The following is a 13,575-nucleotide window of genomic DNA, read 5'->3' on the forward strand; positions in this document are numbered from 1 at the left end:
CGCTGGTGAGGCCAGGGTGTGGTGGCAGGGCACAGGTCAGTGATGGGGGGAGGGGGGCAGTGATAAGGTGTTGCAGTGGTGGGGAAAGGAGACCCAACATTTGGCCAACTTGCCATGACCACTGCTTCCAGCCGCAACCCCGCATTGAAGTTAAGTGGTGTCATGTGACGTGACCTTTTCCACTGGAATTAATTCCTCTGACATTCTCTGTGAGTGATCTTTACCTTGTGAAAGCTGTCATTGAAAACCTGTAAGTAAGTGATCACAGAACATATTAACTTGACTCACAAGGACCGACTGGGAAAAGATCACACACTTTTTTTTGAGTTAGAAGTTGGAGCTAAGTGAATCTTGATTTTCACACAAGGAAGTAAACTAATACAGAGGGGGAAGGGGGTTTGTAGGAAGGTGGGTTTGTTGGGAAAGTGCGGACGGGGTCTGTGGGTGGGGGTAGTGTGGATGGGGTCTGTGGGTGGGGGATTGCGGATGGGGTCTGTGGGTGGGAGGGAGTGCGGATGGTGTCTGTGGGTGGGGGTAGTGCGGACGGGGTCTGTGGGTGGGAGGGAGTGCGGACGGTGTCTGTGGGGAGGGCAGTCAGGTCTTGGGAGAAACAGAAAGCTATTCAGAGGATTTCAGACCATGATACTGATGAAATGGAGAAAGATGAGAAAAGGTTGTGATTTCTGGCAGTGAGAGGTCGGAGTCTAGACCTTGGCCGGGGTGGGTAGAATGAAGAAAACTCCAGAGCTGAGCTGATTTATTTTTAGAAAGACCATTTTGCTCAGAAAAATCTCTCCCCTCCCTGGATTTTTATTCAGCCTCATCTCATGTGGAAAGTTATTTAAGTCTGTTCACCTGTGACCTGTAATTAATCCAGTTCCGCTTATTGCTAATTGTGTCTGCCATTTGTAATTAAAATGCAGCTAATAATTGATGACAAATGGTCATTTCTGTTATGCTTGACAATCTCACTTACCATTACTGTCCACTTAATGGATTCATTTAATCGGTTCCATTTATCCTCCCTAATACGATATTATTCATCGATGCTTTTCTGATTGGACTAAATTCTCCTGATATTATACCTTCTGGTGCCTTTTAATTGCATCATCCGAGGAAACTCACCTCAAACAAAAGGGGCCATTTCTACCAATCCCCATGTTAATTCTTCATGTTGGTGATTTATTGAATCAGTAAGGATAAAATTCCAAGAAATTAAACCACAGACACAAATTGAGTGTGGAATGTGGAATTAAGAGGACTCGAGCTAATTTAATTTTTAATATTATTTGAATGCAAAGGTTAATTTGTTCCACTTTTTGAAATGAATTGCTTTCTTTTTCCTTAGATTTTGTTTCTGAACAAAATTGATCTATTCCAAGAGAAGATTTTGCACTCGGGGAGACATCTCAGACTATATTTTGCACAGTACAGAGGTTTGTAGATTCAGGGCATGGTGTCTGTCTCTGTGTTTGTGGTGCGGAGTTTCTCACCTCGCTTTATGCACTTGGCCTTCAGGAGAGGAGAGCTGGGTCTCGTATTGGGGACCAGGCTATCATCATCCAGTACCTCACCCAAGACGTCCTCACTTCACCCCAAGGTGCCATCTATGGCTCAGTCAGTAACATTCTCGTCTCAGAGTTTTGTGTTTGAATCCCACAGCAGAGGCTTGAGCAGATAATCCAGGCCAGTGCCGTACTGAGGGAGTGCTGCACTGTCAGAGGTACTGCCATTTGGATGATTCCATGGCAATATTCAAAGAAAAGAACAGGGGGGTTCTCCTTAGTGTCCTGACCAAAAATTAATCCCTTAAACAGCAGCTAAAAACAAGATTATCCGATCATTATCGTATTTCTGTTTGTGGGATCTTGCTGTGGATAAATTGGCTGCCATGTTTCCTACATTACAATACTGACTACACTTCAAATCAACATTGGCTGTAAAGTGCTTTGGGACATCCTGAGGTCATGCAAGGTGCTATATAAATGTAAGTTTTGCATTTTATGTCACATGTGGCCCAAGACAGCTGGTGTCAGAGGCTATTTGACCATGAAGGGCATCACAGGGCCCATTGCAGTTCTTACCCTACTTAGCCTGGCTGAAAAGAGACTAGGGGTCGAGTCTAGGACCTTCCTGGTCTGTATAGTTCAGTTTCATACTGGGCACCACATTTACCAGCTGTGACATTGGGGGAAGGAGCACCCCCAGATATGTTTTACCGATGCTCACGGTAAACTCAACACAATGGCCAAAATATTGAATTGAAATATTGAGTTTGTCTCCGTGTTTACCGGGGAAACTAAAACCGTGGACACGGCCTTGGAAGAAGAGATCAAAAAAGATAGAGATATTTAATGTAGATAGCCCAATCAGATTTAGAGAGGGTAAAACTCCATGTCTGGGTGGATTGGATAGAGTGAGTCCAGGGAACTATAGAAAAGTTAGCTTAATGCTGGTGGTAGGAAAGATATTTGAATCTTTTCTCGAAGGTGTAATAAAACATCTAGAAACCGGAAATATAATAACGAGCAGTCAACATGGATTTCAAGAGGGAAGGTCATGCTTGATCAACCGTATTTTTTTCTTTTGAAGAAATAACTGAAAGAGTAGACAAGGGTAACATAGTAGATGTTATTGTATTGTGATTTTCATAAGATACCGTGTAGTAGGCTCGTGGCTGGGGTCAGAGTATATGGAGTCAGGGATAGCAGAATGTAAAGCAAGCTGACTACAGCTTAAGGTTAGCAACTGAGACTGGCAAAAGGTGTGAAGGAGTGTTCTATAAAGACCAGTGTGCCAAAATACAAGAAGACTTTAATCAATTGTGAAATAGGTATGTGATTAGCAAATTAATTTCAATCTAGATAAGTGTGAGGTGTTGCATTTTGATGGGAAAAATAAGGAGGCCACCTATTTATTTTATTTAGAGATACAGCACTGAAACAGGCCCTTCGGCCCACCGAGTCTGTGCCGTCCAACAACTACCCACTTATACTAATCCTACATTAATCTCATATTCCCTACCACATCCCCACCATTCTCCTACCACCTACCTACACTAGGGGCAATTGCTAATGGCCAATTTACCTATCAACCTGCAAGTCTTTGGCTGTGGGAGGAAACCGGAGCACCCGGCGGAAACCCACGCGGTCACAGGGAGAACTTGCAAACTCCACACAGGCAGTACCCAGAATTGAACCTGAACCTACTGCTCTGATAGTAAGAGTCTAAATGGGGTAGAGGTGCAATGGGATCTATTCTTTCTTTTGGGCCTCCTTATCTCGAGAGACAATGGATACGCGCCTGGAGGTGGTCAGTGGTTTGTGAAGCAGCGCCTGGAGTGGCTATAAAGGCCAATTCTAGAGTGACAGGCTCTTCCACAGGTGCTGCAGAGAAATTTGTTTGTCGGGGCTGTTGCACAGTTGGCTCTCCCCTTGCGCCTCTGTCTTTTTTCCTGCCAACTACTAAGTCTCGTCGACTCGCCACATTTTAGCCCCGTCTTTATGGCTGCCCGCCAGCTCTGGCGAACGCTGGCAACTGACTCCCACGACTTGTGATCAATGTCACAGGATTTCATGTCGCGTTTGCAGACGTCTTTATAGCGGAGACATGGACGGCCGGTGGGTCTGTTACCAGTGACGAGCTCGCTGTACAATGTGTCTTTGGGGATCCTGCCATCTTCCATGCGGCTCACATGGCCAAGCCATCTCAAGCGCCGCTGACTCAGTAGTGTGTACAAGCTGGGGATGTTGGCCGCCTCGAGGACTTCTGTGTTGGAGATACGGTCCTGCCACCTGATGCCAAGTATTCTCCGGAGGCAGCGAAGATGGAATGAATTGAGACGTCGCTCTTGGCTGACATACGTTGTCCAGGCCTCGCTGCCATAGAGCAAGGTACTGAGGACACAGGCCTGATACACTCGGACTTTTGTGTTCCGTGTCAGTGCGCCATTTTCCCACACTGTCTTGGCCAGTCTGGACATAGCAGTGGAAGCCTTTCCCATGCGCTTGTTGATTTCTGCATCTAGAGACAGGTTACTGGTGATAGTTGAGCCTAGGTAGGTGAACTCTTGAACCACTTCCAGAGCGTGGTCGCCAATATTGATGGATGGAGCATTTCTGACGTCCTGCCCCATGATGTTCGTTTTCTTGAGGCTGATGGTTAGGCCAAATTCATTGCAGGCAGCTGCAAACCTGTCGATGAGACTCTGCAGGCACTCTTCAGTGTGAGATGTTAAAGCAGCATCGTCAGCAAAGAGGAGTTCCCTGATGAGGACTTTCCGTACTTTGGACTTCGCTCTTAGACGGGCAAGGTTGAACAACCTGCCCCCTGATCTTGTGTGGAGGAAAATTCCTTCTTCAGAGGATTTGAACGCATGTGAAAGCAGCAGGGAGAAGAAAATCCCAAAAAGTTTGGGTGCAAGAACACAGCCCTGTTTCACGCCACTCAGGATAGGAAAGGGCTCTGAGGAGGAGCCACCATGTTGAATTGTGCCTTTCATATTGTCATGGAATGAGGTGATGATACTTAGTAGCTTTGGTGGGCATTCAATCTTTTCTAGTAGTCTGAAGAGACCACGTCTGCTGACGAGGTCAAAGGCTTTGGTGAGATCAATGAAAGCAATGTAGAGGGGTATCTGTTGTTCATGGCATTTCTCCTGTATCTGACAAAGAGAGAACAGCATGTCAACGGTCGATCTCTCTGCACGAAAGCCACACTGTGCCTCAGGGTAGACGCGCTCGGCCAGCTTCTGGAGCCTGTTCAGAGCGACTCGAGCAAAGACTTTCCCCACTATGCTGAGCAGGGAGATTCCACGGTAGTTGTTGCAGTCACCGCGGTCACCTTTGTTTTTATAGAGGGTGATGATATTGGCATCGCGCATGTCCTGGGGTACTGCTCCCTCATCCCAGCATAGGCAAAGCAGTTCATGTAGTGCTGAGAGTATAGCAGGCTTGGCACTCTTGATTATTTCAGGGGTAATGCTGTCCTTCCCAGGGGTTTTTCCGCTGGCTAGAGAATCAATGGCATCACTGAGTTCTGATTTGGTTGGCTGTATATCCAGCTCATCCATGACTGGTAGAGGCTGGGCTGCATTGAGGGCAGTCTCAGTGACAGCATTCTCTCTGGAGTACAGTTCTAGGTAGTGCTCAACCCAGCGGTCCATTTGTTTTTGTTGGTCAGTGATTATGTCCCCTGATTTAGATTTGAGGGGGGCGATCTTCTTGATGGTTGGCCCAAGAGCTCTCTTCATGCCATCATACATTCCTCTGATGGAAACCGGAGCACCCGGCGGAAACCCACGCGGTCACAGGGAGAACTTGCAAACTCCACACAGACAGTACCCAGAATTGAACCTGAACCTACTGCTCTGATAGTAAGAGTCTAAATGGGGTAGAGGTGCAATGGGATCTCGGGGTACAGATACACAAGATTAGGGAAGCATGTGATTGCGTGGATGTAAATTCATGTTTCCACTCGTGGAGGAAGTCTAAAACTAGGGGCCATAAATGTGAGAGTCACCAATAAATCCAATAGAGAGTTCAGGAGGACCTTCTTTACCCAGATAGTGGTTAGAATGTGGAATTCACTTTGACAAGATGATGTTGAGGTGAGTCGCATAGATGCATTGAAGAGGAAACTAGATAAGCACGAGGGAGAAAGGAATAGAAAGTTGTACTGATAGGCTGGGAGGAGACTTGTGTGAAGCATAAATACTTGCATAGACCTGTTGGGCTGAATGGTCGGTTTCTCTGGTGTAAACTCCATGTAAAAGACATGAACTACCCGAGCGTTTTATCAGTTTAATTTGGCAAGTAATTATTTTTTAATTTCGCTCATGGCATGTTTGACAGCTCTGCTGTTTGTTTGTGAGAGGTTTGCTAAAACTCAATTTATGCCAGTTCCTTCCTCCAGAGCTGTCTATAGCTTTGCTGCATCTCGCAGTCTTTTAGAGCCCAGTGTAAGCTCTGAGAGTGGGACGGGCGCCGGCCGAGCAACACAGTCTGAATTCTGGTACAGTGGGCTGAATTTTTGTAGCTCTCCACCACTTCCAAGACGGCACGGCACACGTGCGAGACATGTGCTGCAGAGGCACCCTGATATTTTGCACGGCGGCTCATTAGCATAGAGGGGACGCAACGCCCACCCCCAATGATGTAAAGGGGGCGGGTGTTCTGTCCTCGGCAACGGCGTTCGGCGCCACTTCACAGGCACCAGTGCCATTTTTAAAGGGCTTCAAGCCCTTAATCAGTAATTTTAGTTTTTAAAGTGACATGGAGGGAACAGTAACATTTATAAATTTAATAAAGCAATGAAGCCCCTCTCCCACTCCCCCCTCCCACGACCAAACACTTCATTTATTGTCACAAAAAAAAATTCTCTTCCCATCGCAAACTCCACCCCCCTCAACTTTGTTACCTTTGCCCTTCGACCCCGTCCCACCATCCCCTCAGCCAATAGTAGGAGTTTTCCCCACCGCCCCCCCACTCCGAAAATTTCACTCCTCCCCGTCCCCACCAGTGTTACGCCTCGGATCTCCAAACCGAGTTCTGAAGGCGCGGGACTCCCAGGAACTGGCCAGAATATCGGTGTGGGACGACCGTCACGACGAGGTAAGTACTTAGTCTTAGTTATCAGTTATTTGCATATGTTAATGTTTTTTGCACTGGGGGGGGGGAATGGCCACGAGGCCTTGCCGCCGCTGGTAAAATCAGGCGGGGCCTTCCCGGCGTCGAGGCTTGTGGCAGGCCTCTCCTGGAAGTATTTTCTGGGCCCTCCCTCCCCCCCCCCCCCCCCCCCACCCCTGCCCAGGACCCCTGATATCGTGGTGCTGATAAAATTTAGCTCAGTGAGTTTGTCATAATGGAAAAAGTGGATCTAACTAGAATTCATAACTGGCGTTGGAGGGCGACGGTAAAAGAGAACAGCACCACATGTGAATTAAACTCACATCTCGGTCTGAGTTTTCAGCGCTTTTAGATCTTATTATTTTATAACGCCAGCTGGGACCTGGGGTTAAATACCATTCTGATTATTTTCTGTCGTTCACTGGCTGTTGTGTAATCAAATCTCTCTGGGTCGAGATGCACATATTTTCAGTGAGACCACAGGGATCATTCAACAAAAGGAAATTTAAATATGTCTCCCCCTTCTCAAAAAATAAAAGTGTCTGTACTCTTTTTTTTTTTTTTGTTTCCCTCTCAAAGTCTTACCTTTCTCAGGATGTGGACATCACTGGTGGGATGGCATTTATTGCCCATTCCTAGTTGCCCTTGAGAAAGTGGTGAAGCAGAACCTAACTGCATCATCCAGAACTTGCTGGGATAGCGTACGACTGCTCATCTTTCTGTCATGTAGAAAGACACTTCCGAGATCAGTACAGAGCCGGTGGGCAGTTGCTGGTAAAGCCTGGCTCTGGTATAAAATTAAAACCTGACCCGGGACCGACCCCGACTACAGCCAACCCGAACCCGACCCGACCCGAATCTCCTTCATCTGTTTCGGCAGCAGGCTATTCCTGCAGCTGGAGTTGTGGGGAATCGTGGGTAAGCCTGATCCCGTGACTTCCCGGAAGCACAGTCCAGCCCCGACCCGACCCGACCCGACCCGAGCCCGAATGCTGGACTCGGAATTTCGACCCGACCCGAACCCGACACGTGTAGTTGGGTCCAGTCGGGTTCAGGTCGGGTAGCCGGGCTTTAGTTGCTGGAGGAGCAGAGAGTGAGAGCATGTTTATAGAGAGGTTTGAAGTTTAGAATGTGCTAAAGTCACTGTAGTAGCCAGTTTTGCTGTGGCATCTTATGCTATTGCTAATTCTTAACACTGTCAAGCCCAAGTCTATTCGAGATTTCGGTTTGCTCCCATACTGTTGAGGATTTTCATCTACCTCTCTCAATCTGGACAAAATATAAGGAGAGGCTTGCTGCCTGATAGTTGATTGTTCTCTAGCCCCGTCTCCTCTTTGTCTCCCTCTCTCCTAATTGCAGCCTCTGTCTTCCTCTGGGATTGAGTGCAGTTGCTTCACTCAGCCAGTCCATACCCTGGCTTGGGCAGCTTTCCTCACTTTCTGCCTGTCAAAGGAGGAGGCTATTTCCTGTCATGCCAAAACCCCATTCAGAGCACTTTTAAACCATCATCCTCTTGTCCCAAATTGCTATTTATCTTCTATTTAAATTTTATTTACCCAGAATGCTTTGAACCTGGTAGATGGTGTGAATTCTCCATTTTGATTTATTCATTCTCGGGATGTGGGTGTCACTGGCTAGGCCAGCGTTTATTTTTTTTTATTTCCAAAATATACTTTATTCTTAAAAATCTGTAAAAATTACATTCCCGAACAGTTTAAAACAGCATCAAGTCAAAAAATACAAACAGTGCAAAGGTGATCAGTTTCCTTCTATACAATTTTGAATTGCCTCACAACCCTTCCATTTCATTGTCATGCCATATACATTTACCCATCCCTGGGTGCCCTTGAGAAGGTGGTGGTGAGCCGCCATCTTGAACCGCTGCAGTCCATGCGTTGAAGGTACTCCCATAGTGCTGTTGGTTAGGGAATGCCAAGATTTTGATCCAGTGATAAATGAAGGTGCAGTGATATATGTCCCAAGTTTGGGATCCTGTGGGACTTGTAGGTGATGGTGTTCCCATGTACCTGCTTGCCTTCTAGGAATTAGGAATAACTAGCACAAATTTCCGCATCTAATTTGTTGCTGCTCGAGTTCTCATCTTCTATTCTTTCTAAGTTCCAAATTGGTCATCCTACACCCTCCCTTCCTCTTCTCAGCATTCAGAGTGTTGAAATCCATGTTTATTCTTTGTTTTACTCTGTCAGGCAATTGCATTCAAGCTAAAACTAATAATCAGTCTGATTTACGAGTCAGTAACATACAGAGAAAGTTGTTGATGTGATAATTATTTGTGGGTGTGGCAGCTTTCCGACATGGAGTCCAAGTGTGAATTTCAGAAACGGATTTAGAGTTGAGCTACAATGATGGCCTTATCGCAAAATAATGTTTGTCATCAGAAGCTTTGGAGGGGATACAGAAACTCGGAACACTTCCAGGGATGAGGAGTTAGAGGTGATTCTCCTTAGCACAGAGAAGGCTAGGAGGAGATTTGATAGAGGTGTTTAAAATCATAAAGGGATGGAGCAAATAAAAGAGAAACTATTTCCAGTGACTGGAGGATTGATAACTAAAGGGTATATATTTAAGGTGATTGGCAAACGAACCAAAAACAACATGAGGTTTTTTTATGCACTGGGTGGTTAGGATTAGGAATAGAGTGTTAGGAATAGAAATGTTTGTTTATGGGATGTGGGCATCACTGGCTAGGCCAGCATTTATTGTCCATCCATAATTGTCCTTGAACTGAGTGGCTTACTAGGCCATTTCAGAGAGTCAACCACATTGCTGTGGGTCTGGAGTCACATATCGGCCAGACCAGGTAAGGACAGCAGATTTCCTTCCCTAAAGGACATTAGTGAACCAGATGGGTTTTTACAACAATCGACAATGGTTTCGTGGCCACCATTAGACTAGCTTTTGAATTCCGCGATTAATTGAATTCAAATTTCACCCTCTGCCGTGGTGGGATTCAAACCCATGTCCCCAGAGTAGTAGCCTGGGTCTCTGGGTTACTAGTCCAGTGACATTACCACTATGCCACTGCCTCCCCCTAAGTAGCCGTCAGAAGAAAATTGAATGGGCTCTTGAAGGAAATAAAATTGCAGGGCTACGGGGATCGAGCAAGAGAGTGGGACTGACTGGATTGCTCCGTGGAGAGGAGGCATGGACTCGATGGGTCAAATGGCCTCCCTCCTATGCCGTCAGGTGCTCTAAAGCTTGAAGAAGATAAAAGTACAAGAGAGTGAGACTAACAGGATTGATCTTTGCAAGACCTGACGCAGACTCAATGGGCTGAATGGCCTCCATTTGTGTTCTACGATATATTTTATTGATGTATGGACCCTGCCATGAAAACTCTCATGGGGGGGCGGTGGAGGGAGTGCTAGCCATTTGCAATCACTATAAGATTCAATTAACTTTCCAAAGACAGACCATTTACTAACCAAGATTTCCCTAATTAGTTTCAGTTCAGTGTCACAACAGAGGGAGGTAGACAACACATTGAACATTTGGATAAATCAGGACTATGTGTTTTGGGCACTCCCCTGATACTAAGACAAAGGGAACCCTGTAAAGATACAGCTTTCAAAGATCATTTTAAATTCACATTTGCCCTCTGCCTTATGTCCTGTCAGAAAAATATAATACAAAGGTTCTCCTGTTTTGATGCAGCTCTTTTGCCATAACACTATAAATGTTGCTGCTGTTGACAGTGAGCTAATTAAAACATCCAGACATGCTCATGTTTCAGTCTCTGTTCCTAATTCCAAACATAAAATGCGATGGAGCATTCACACTATAGAGAGCATTACAGTATTTCCCCAAAGCATTTGTTAATATTAGTGCAGAAATTCAATTGAATTGTGTAGATTACACTGGATGTGTAAAGCTGGATACAACCACTGGTAATCAAGCTGTCTCTTTATTGACCAAAAGTGCGGTGAATTCTGAGAGGACGAATGCGTGTTTTCAAATGTGCGTTCTGTCAGAATTCCACCCTGTAATCTGCTCCAACAACAGAGGCTGCAGATAGTGACACTGGCCAGTATGGCGCTGACAGAATCTACAGCAGCGACTACTAACAGGACTGTTTCTCAAGGAAAAATGCAGTGAGTGGAGGATAGTTACGTGGAAAGTATTATGTTGCATAAAATCAATCCCAGTCACTTATAGCAGTGTGGTCTCCAGACATGATTACATAGAATGATAGAGAATATATAGCACAGAAACAGGCCATTTGGCCCAACTCGTCTGTGCTGGTGTATGTACTCCGAGTCTCCTTCCATTCCATCTACCTCACGCCTTTCAGCATATCTTTCTATTCCCTTTTTCTTTCATGTCAAACTTGTCTAGTTTCCTTTTGAAGGTAGCTAAGCTATAATTGATGGGGAAATTACCCAATTACTCCTGCTGACTTCTCTGATAATGATGATGTGGAGCTCAGCTAAACAGAGGCTTGGGTTCATTCCCCACACAGTGCTGTTCTCAGCTGGGACATCAGGAAGATTGTAGTTAGTCTCCGTGTTGCTCGGCCTGGAGACTCGGCCTGGCTCCTTCCCACCCGCTGACCCTGTTGGGACAAGAGGGCATCAGGAAAGATGCTGATTGGCTGCCATTTCTTCACTCTCTCCTCCACCTCTTCCCACTTCCCCGTTGATCAGATACATGCTGGGTCTCGCTGCCTGGGGCTGAACTGCAAGTAAGGTCACTCAACTGGAATACTAGAGGGAATTGTTTGCTGGACTATGTGCGGATGTGGGGACCCAAACCTTTGGGGGAGGGGAGGGTGGTCAACATTGCAGCACTGTTGGTGGAAAAGATGTGTCTGTCTCAGGAACAGAGTAAATTATATTTGGTTAGCCCCTTTACTGTTAGCTTAAAGCAACTTCACCAAACTGGCACTGAGCAAGAGGAGGTTGACCCATTGCTCCATTCAGGAGACAGTTGAGTTTTCCAATTCAATAAATGGTTCATTTGCTACACTTTGCAACAACAAAGTGCATTTACACAGCATCTTAAACATAGTAAAACTGTAGTAACTTTGTCCCAAGGTGCTTCACAGGATCACTATGGGCTGAATTTTATGGCCCCCCCCCCCCCCCCACTCCTCCCGAGATGGGCTTGGAGGCAATGGGGGGAGCCCATAGAATTGAGATGGGATTGGGGGTGAAGTGCACAGAGGACCCTTCACCTCCACATCACAATGCAATTTTGTCAAGGGTGGGATAGGCCGAAGACGGCCTAACCACCCGGAGGCCAATTGAGGCCCTTAAGTGTCCTATTGACGGCCACTTAAGGGCCACTTCCTACCACCGCTGGGATTTAATCAGCAGTGGGGCAGGGGCCTCCGCCACATAGGGCTTGGTAAAATGAGGCAAACTCGCTGCAGGCTTGGCAGAGTGGCCACAGATTTCCCACGGAGGAGGGGCCCCTGCAGGGAAGACCTGAACCATCCTCCCCTTGCACTAAATGTCCACCCTCACACCTCGCTGGGCCTGCCGGTCTGACCCCAGGGACCCTGCTTCACCAACCTTGGATCTTGACTCCAGCGCTGCAGTACCAGCAGGGGCCAGCATTCCCGGTGGTGCTACCGCTACTGCTGATTTGCCGGCAGCTCTTGGAGGTGGAATCCCCGTCTTTAAAGGGTCGGGGATCCCAGCGCCAGGCTGTTAATTGACCTGGCACTGTAGAGTCGCTCTGTGGGGGGGCTCCAGCTGGAAAAAGCCTTTTTGGCCTGGCACCAGGAGCCCCACCGTGGGCACAAAATTCAGCCCGACGAAACTGAACTTGGCACCAAGTCACAGAAGGAGATATCAGGAAATGGTGACCAAATGCTTGGTTAAGGAGTTAGGTTTTAAGGAGCCTCTTGAAGGAGGTGAAGAGGTATAGGGAGGGAATTCCAGTGCTTAGGGCTTCGGCACTGAAGGCACGGACTCCAGTGATGGAGGTCTGAAAATTGGGAATGTGCAAGAGGCCAGAATTGGAGGAGTGCAGGGATCTTGGAGGGTTGAGGGCTGGTGGAGGTTAAAGGTATAGAGCCTTGGTGAGACTGCACCTGGAGTATTGTATACAGTTTTGGTCTCCTTAGCTAAGGAAGGATATACTTGTCATAGAGGGTGTGCAACGAAGGTTCACCAGACTGATTCCTGGGATGACGGGATTGTCCTATGAGAAGAGATTGAGGAGACTGGGCCTATATTCTCTAGAGTTTAGAAGAATGAGAGGTGATCTCATTGAAACATACAAAATTCTTACAGGTCTCGATAGGGTGGCTGTAGATAGGATGTTTCCTCTGGCTGGTGAGTCTAGAACCAGGGGACACAGTCTCAGAGTAAGAGTTAGGCCATTGAGGAGGAATCTCTTCATTCAGAAGGTGGTAAATCTGTGGAATTCTCTACTCCAGAGGACTGTGGGGGCTCAGTCGTTGAGTATGTTCAAGACGGAGATCGATGGCGTTCTAGATATTGAAGATATCAAGGGATATGGGGATAGTGTGAGAAAATGGCATTGAGGTAGAAGATCGGCCATGATCTAGTTGAAAGGCGGAGCAGGCTTGAGGGGCCGAATGGCATAGTCCTGCTCCTAGTTCCTTATGTAGGGAGGCGGGACGAGACTAGGGCAGGAATTTGAAACCTAGTTCTTCATTTCCCTAATTCTGTTACCTCTTGAAAACAACTGATTGACCAAGGCAGGCGTAAGCTGGACAAACAGCATCAAGTGTTCAGATAGGGCAGTGAGTAAATGTCAGTGGGGAAAATAAACCTGTTAAAATGGATTATTGTGTGAAATTGTTGTTCACTGGCTAACAAAACTCTTTAATTCTCTGCCTTTTATCTCCTTGCCCTGAACCCTCAGTGGATCGGAAGCAGATATCATGCTGCAGCATCTGTGCAGTGACTTGTAGCCAGTCAGTGCTGGGGGCAGCTGTGCTCCTTTATATTAAGAA

The sequence above is a fragment of the Heterodontus francisci genome, chromosome 26 (genome assembly GCF_036365525.1).
Source record: "Heterodontus francisci isolate sHetFra1 chromosome 26, sHetFra1.hap1, whole genome shotgun sequence".
Classification (NCBI taxonomy): domain Eukaryota; kingdom Metazoa; phylum Chordata; class Chondrichthyes; order Heterodontiformes; family Heterodontidae; genus Heterodontus; species Heterodontus francisci.